This window comes from Otolemur garnettii, unplaced genomic scaffold (genome assembly GCF_000181295.1).
Source record: "Otolemur garnettii isolate 467f Iridium unplaced genomic scaffold, OtoGar3 scaffold00013, whole genome shotgun sequence".
Lineage (NCBI taxonomy): Eukaryota > Metazoa > Chordata > Mammalia > Primates > Galagidae > Otolemur > Otolemur garnettii.
Genome location: NW_003852408.1, coordinates 21,754,189 through 21,759,924, shown reverse-complemented (window position 1 = coordinate 21,759,924; position 5,736 = coordinate 21,754,189). Strand labels below are relative to the sequence as shown.

The window sequence follows — 5,736 nt, the reverse complement described above, 5'->3', positions numbered from 1 at the left end:
ACATCACATAATTGGTTTGTATCGATTAACTTTTGCCAGCTCTTCTTCACATGAATGAATATCATGTATTCATCGATGTAGCCAGTATTATTCTTCATTTTAAATTAAAGTTGTTTATTTCAGTAGCTTGGTAGTTAAGTCACTTACTCAAGAAGGACATTAAGAGACAGAACCCAAACCAGGGTGAATTCTCAATCTTTCCATCTTTACAACTGTGCTGTGAACATCCATCTGCAGAGACAGATACACTTCCCTGTTTTCATCCAGGTTGTTCATGTGATTACTGAACAGGAGAGATACAAAGATATTACTCCAAGAATAATTCTAGTTGACTTGGATTAGTTAATGATTTGTGGATACAGTTTTTCTGCCAACTATATGCTTAATTTGTAAGTGCTCGGCAACACTTCCCCATTGCATTACAAAAACATCATCAGACTTTACCAAAAAAGTCTCAGTGATATCTTGACAACTCTATGAAAAGGAAGAAAGTGGCTTAGTGAAGCATGACATACTCTTCATGAAGTAACAGTGGTTCCTATGATGGCCTCTATCTTTTAAAACTTGTCCTATTTAATTATCTTTTACAGAATTTGGCTAGGGCAGACATCAAGTTTATTAGTCTATGGTTTTAAAGAATCTGCCCGTGTCTTAAGCAAAGGGCATTTGCCATTTTCAGTTCTTTTATACTCTTCCCACTCCTCATGATATTTCAAAGAAAATATGTTGTCGGGGCCCTGACTGGCCAGGTCTCTAGCCCCAGCCTATCTAACTGTCTGGATGCAGACCACTGTGCTATCTTGCTAGGGATCAACTCCCCTTAGGTGCTGGAGGGCAGTTCATCTTAGCAGGAGAGAGAGAGAGAAACAGTCTTGGTAGGAGAGTGAATCTTAGCAGTCTTCATAGAAGGGCGCAAAGCAGGTGTCCCAGCGTAGGAGGAGCAAAAGAGTTAGAGTGAGCAGATCCATGAGAGAAATGAAAGAACCCAGAATAACCTCTCCTGCAGGTCCTTGTAGAGGTGGTCCCGTGGCTATTTGCACCACAGGTATGGAGACTGCCAAGCACTCATGCTCGTGCTCTCATGCTCTTGTGTAAGGAGAGCCGAATCCCTTCCCCATGCCCTTATCACCAAGGTGTGTGTTAGCGAGATGTTATATCACAGGTGTTTCTTATAGTTACTGAGTGTTCAGAGCTTAATTATCGCTTCTCCTTCTCTTGAATCATCTGGTCTCCTACAATATGTCTATTGTTTAGAATAGTTATTATTATAAAAAAAATACCTTGTTGCAGTTTGTTGAGAATAAAATGTGGGGCTAAAGTGTGTTCTCCAGGTATGTGCCATGCTGGCTGGATGTGATCTGGTGTAATAATCACATCCCTAAGTTCTTTTTATGCCCTGGAGTGTAATTTAATGGCACTGAGGCTTAAATTCAAAGAGTGAGGATCTCTAACATTTGGTAAATATTCCTTCTTAATGATCCTTTTCTGAATATTTTTGCCCCCCCCATTCATATGTTGAGGATCTAATCCCCAAAGTTATGATAGTTGGAGGTAGAGACTTGAAGAGGTGATTCGGTTTAGTTCTTGAAAATAGTTCCTATGCTGGGATTTTATGGCCCTTATAAAAAGCGAGAGTGATGTGAGATCTCTCTGCATGCACACAACAGGGAAAGGCCAAGTGCAGACACCACCGGGAAGACGCCAGCAAAAACTCCACCATGGCCCAGGACTGTGAGCAGTAAGTGTTTGCAGTCGAGTAACCTCGTCTGTGGTGTTTTGTTATAGCGGTCCTAACTCACTGGGCAGTGAACTTTCACATGCGTCGATTTTTCTCCTTGGTGGAAAAGATGAAAGTACAGTTGAGTCGCTTCCTTCCCTTCTCCTTCCCTTCCATTTACTTCTTAAAGTTATAAGCCAACATATTTATCCTCATTCTTGTTCCAAACTTGTCATCATTAGCACTTCTCATACACCTCAGTTCCTCTGGACTTTGTGTTCTTCTCATGACTGTTCCTATGGATTTTTGTCATTGCTCCATATATTCTTTATGTTTTGTTCCCAGATTTAAAAGACTTGTTATGGCTTATTAATAGAGCCAGGTTCCAGGATGAGTTTGTGTCAGCAATTCCTGAAATACAGGCAGCCTTTTTATGCATGTCTAGAAAACAAAACCATAGTACTTACGACTGATATCTGAAATATTTTATGTCCTTTTGACTGGCAAGAGAATATAGCTTTCCATGTCACGATGCTTTGCCTATGTTCTCTGGCTTGTTAAAATTTATGAAAGGTATTGTTTCTGTGAGATAATGCCTTTGGAATCTCTTGGGAAAGGTAGGTATCTCCAGCTATGCTAAAGGAACCAAAGCATTATCTGCTAATCTGTTGCATTTCGCAGCAACTACTGCCTTTGCTCATGTGCACATCATTCTATCTTTGGTCCCTTCTTTGTTCTTTCTTTCTTTCCCTCTTTGTAATCTATAATTGATTGCATTGTATAAATGATTCCTATGCATCTGTGATAGGTGTGTTGTCCTTTCTTCCTCATTTAAATTTTTTTCATTTCTATTTAATTTTATTAAGTCATTCTAGTTAATTGTTTTTAATTTTTAATAATTACAGTAATTATAAACTTGTTTTGTTTCTTTCTTTAAAGTTGTTAATGCAAAGATCAAACATTCTTACCTTCCATTTAAATGTAAAACCTGAACTTCACTGAGTTAAGATAAAATGCCAGTAGAATTTTTTTTTCTTTTGAGACAGAATCTCATTTTGTCATCTTCTGTACAGTGCTGTGACATCATAGCTCACAGCACCCTCAAACTCTTGGGCTCAAGTGATCCTCTTGCCTCAACCTCCCAAGTAGCTGGGACCACAGGCACCCACCACAATGCCTGGCTATATTAAGAGATGGGGGTCTCACTGTGGCTCAGGCCGGTCTCAAACTTGTGAGCTCAGGCAATCCACCCGCTTCAGCCTCTCAGAGTACTAGGATTATAGGTGTGAGCCACCCCCCTGTCCCCCAATAGAAATTTCTTTAAAATCTAAAAACTTACTTCACAAATGAAAACTATATCTGGTGAACATTTAGTAGAATTCAAATGTCATTTAGAGATCAGCTATCTTTTTCTTCTGTATTTTCATATTCACTGAACTTATTTCATTTTGGAAATCATGGTCTCTCTTTTGAGAGATGTTTGATTAATTAATGGGTTTTTAAAAACTAATCAACAAATTTGTTGCATATCTTCCATATGCTCACTTCTGCCATCAACTCAATAGACAATTATGCTTTAATGCTATATAGAAAGCTATACAGCATAATTAAGGAAATACTAGATTGGTCTATTTGAAATTTTATACCCATAAATGCACACAATAATGATTTGTCAATTAAAATAATATGTAAAAGAGAAATATTAAATTTCGAAACATCCCTTCTTGGATTTAATAGCTTACAAAAATGCTGTCTATGTTAATCATACCTCAATAAACCTACTAATGTAAAAAAAATATTGAACAAATGCAACTAAAATGTACTGAAGACAATAAAGTACTCGTCATGTCCAAGGAAGCCAGGAGGCATTCTAAAATCTTAGTATGTTTATATAAGAAATTGATAAAGAAAAGTATATGCAAAAACCAAATTACTTTTTAACATTTCTTTCAAATGTTCTTTCATTTATTATAGTATTGAATACCAGCAGGATACAATTTTATAATCAGTTTGTCATTAAGGATAGAGAGAAACCCCCCCTCAAAATAATATGTACAATGTTGTATTAGTTCTTATCTTCAACAGAGAATAAAAATCTGACCTCCTTCCATTTGGCTATTTTAGAGATGCATAGTGTATAGCGCATGGTGGTGAGCGGGCAGCCCTGCGGTCAGTAGGTCTAAGTTGGAATCTTGATGTTATAAATTCCTATTGTGTAAATTAAGACTCAGGCTACTTGACCTGTCTCTTCTCTCTTACCCTCCTGTCTCCCTATCTCTCTCTGTCCCTATCATATCCCACATAAAAATGCATTCTTTCTTAATCATCTTACTAATCTCATAGGGTTCTTGCAAAAAAAAAGGAAATAAATTATAAAATATTTCACACAGTCCTGGCATATCGTTAGTGCTCTAAAATCAGAGTAAAATTACATTGTTATCTGTTGATGCTGTAAAATACAATGGAAATTTTCCATTATGAATAGCTTTGGTTTACAGCAAGATTCTTATCTGTGCTCATAGGATTCTGCAAATCTTCTCACCTGTAAATTTGTTCTGTGAAGCAAAGTACATAGGTTCTTGCTGACAAAGAGTATTTTGATCACTTCTCTCTTCGTTATTTTACTTACATTTCTTAACTGCATTATTTTATTTCTGAAGTTCTTTCAATCAAATGGCATTTCCTTTACTAATATTGAATGCACTTCTTTTCAAATTAGTCATCTTGTCAAATACATTTTGAAGAAAATGGTGATATGTATATCCTCAGTGCTTCCTTTAGTAAGATGATGGCAACCTTTCTTAATAAATTGGATAAGTAAGGATAATTGTATCAGTCATGCATCCTGTCTTATATATTATTTTTCTAGTCCAAACTTGAGGCAGTTTTCACCTAATGTGTTTTAAATCTTATTTTAACAAATAATAAAATAACCAATTTACCAAAAAGAAAAATCAAAAAATCTTCTTATTTATGATCTATTTCAAATTCAAAGGTTAAGAGATTACTACGTTGATATGTTTTTTAACAGATGAGAATCTCTGATGTATGTACCATTAAAGGGCTGTAAAATGATTAATAAGTGACAAATAGCTGTGAAGAATATCAGGACTGTAGCTGTTCTCATAGCTCTGGTAATGCCCAGTGAGTAAATTGACTAGCTTTGTGAAAGGAGCTGAGAACACGGCGGTCCTGCTGTTATTAGCTCCTCATCTGCAGCTTTTCTTCTTTGCATCATTTGAGAGTCTGTCTGTTGAATTTTTCCCACCATCATATTCTTCTTGTGATACTTCCTTTTCATTTGGTAAAAAGTACTGAAGGGTACTGAATTGTGAGATTTCTGCATATAGAATATTTGAATCTGAAAAGGAAATATATTCAAAACTAATGAAATATACAAAATTCTGACAATGGCATTTTAATTATAGTCTGAGGCATTTTTTATGCATGTGAAAATTTTCTAGTAAAGAGAATGGTTCCATTGGTCCCAAATTTTCCCCTCGACAAGGATGATCAAAAATTTGCCATATTTTCTTCATCTATCTTTAATGGGTTTTAAAATGTATTTTAAAACAAATCCAAGACATCATCTTCTTTCATACCTACGTACTACAGTATGATCCTGAGTCATCGTGAAGTTGTAGACCAAGAATTGGTAATATTTTGCCATGTCATAATTTCGTATCTGGTAATAAAATCTAAAGGAATCTGAGCCCTAGACTTAAGCAGCTTCCAAAGGCTTGTGTTTCCGGATGGAGTAGGTACCCGTGTTTTTCCACTAGTCGGTATGATGGCCAACATCCCTGTCTGTGACACAATGCCATGGTACAAACCAGGCCCATAACTATTAATACCCCCTTGTATCTCTCACCAATGCAAATTATTAGAATGGTAATCCTTACCCTGGATTTGACTTTAAAAGCAAATTTGCAAGAATTAGTGTTTATTAATAGGAATGAGTAATTTACCATAGCTTTTGCAACTGCCAATGGTGACACGCTTGTACGCAGGACACCTCA

The 5,736-nt window shown here is 36.3% G+C and overlaps 1 protein-coding gene across 1 annotated transcript in view; it reads left to right on the top strand.

Moving 5' to 3' along the window:
- Positions 1–5,736, top strand: part of UNC80 (unc-80 homolog, NALCN channel complex subunit) — a gene marked incomplete at its 3' end in the record, with an annotated part of 190,042 nt that overhangs the window by 64,895 nt on the left and 119,411 nt on the right. The gene's annotated exons all lie outside the window — the stretch shown is intronic.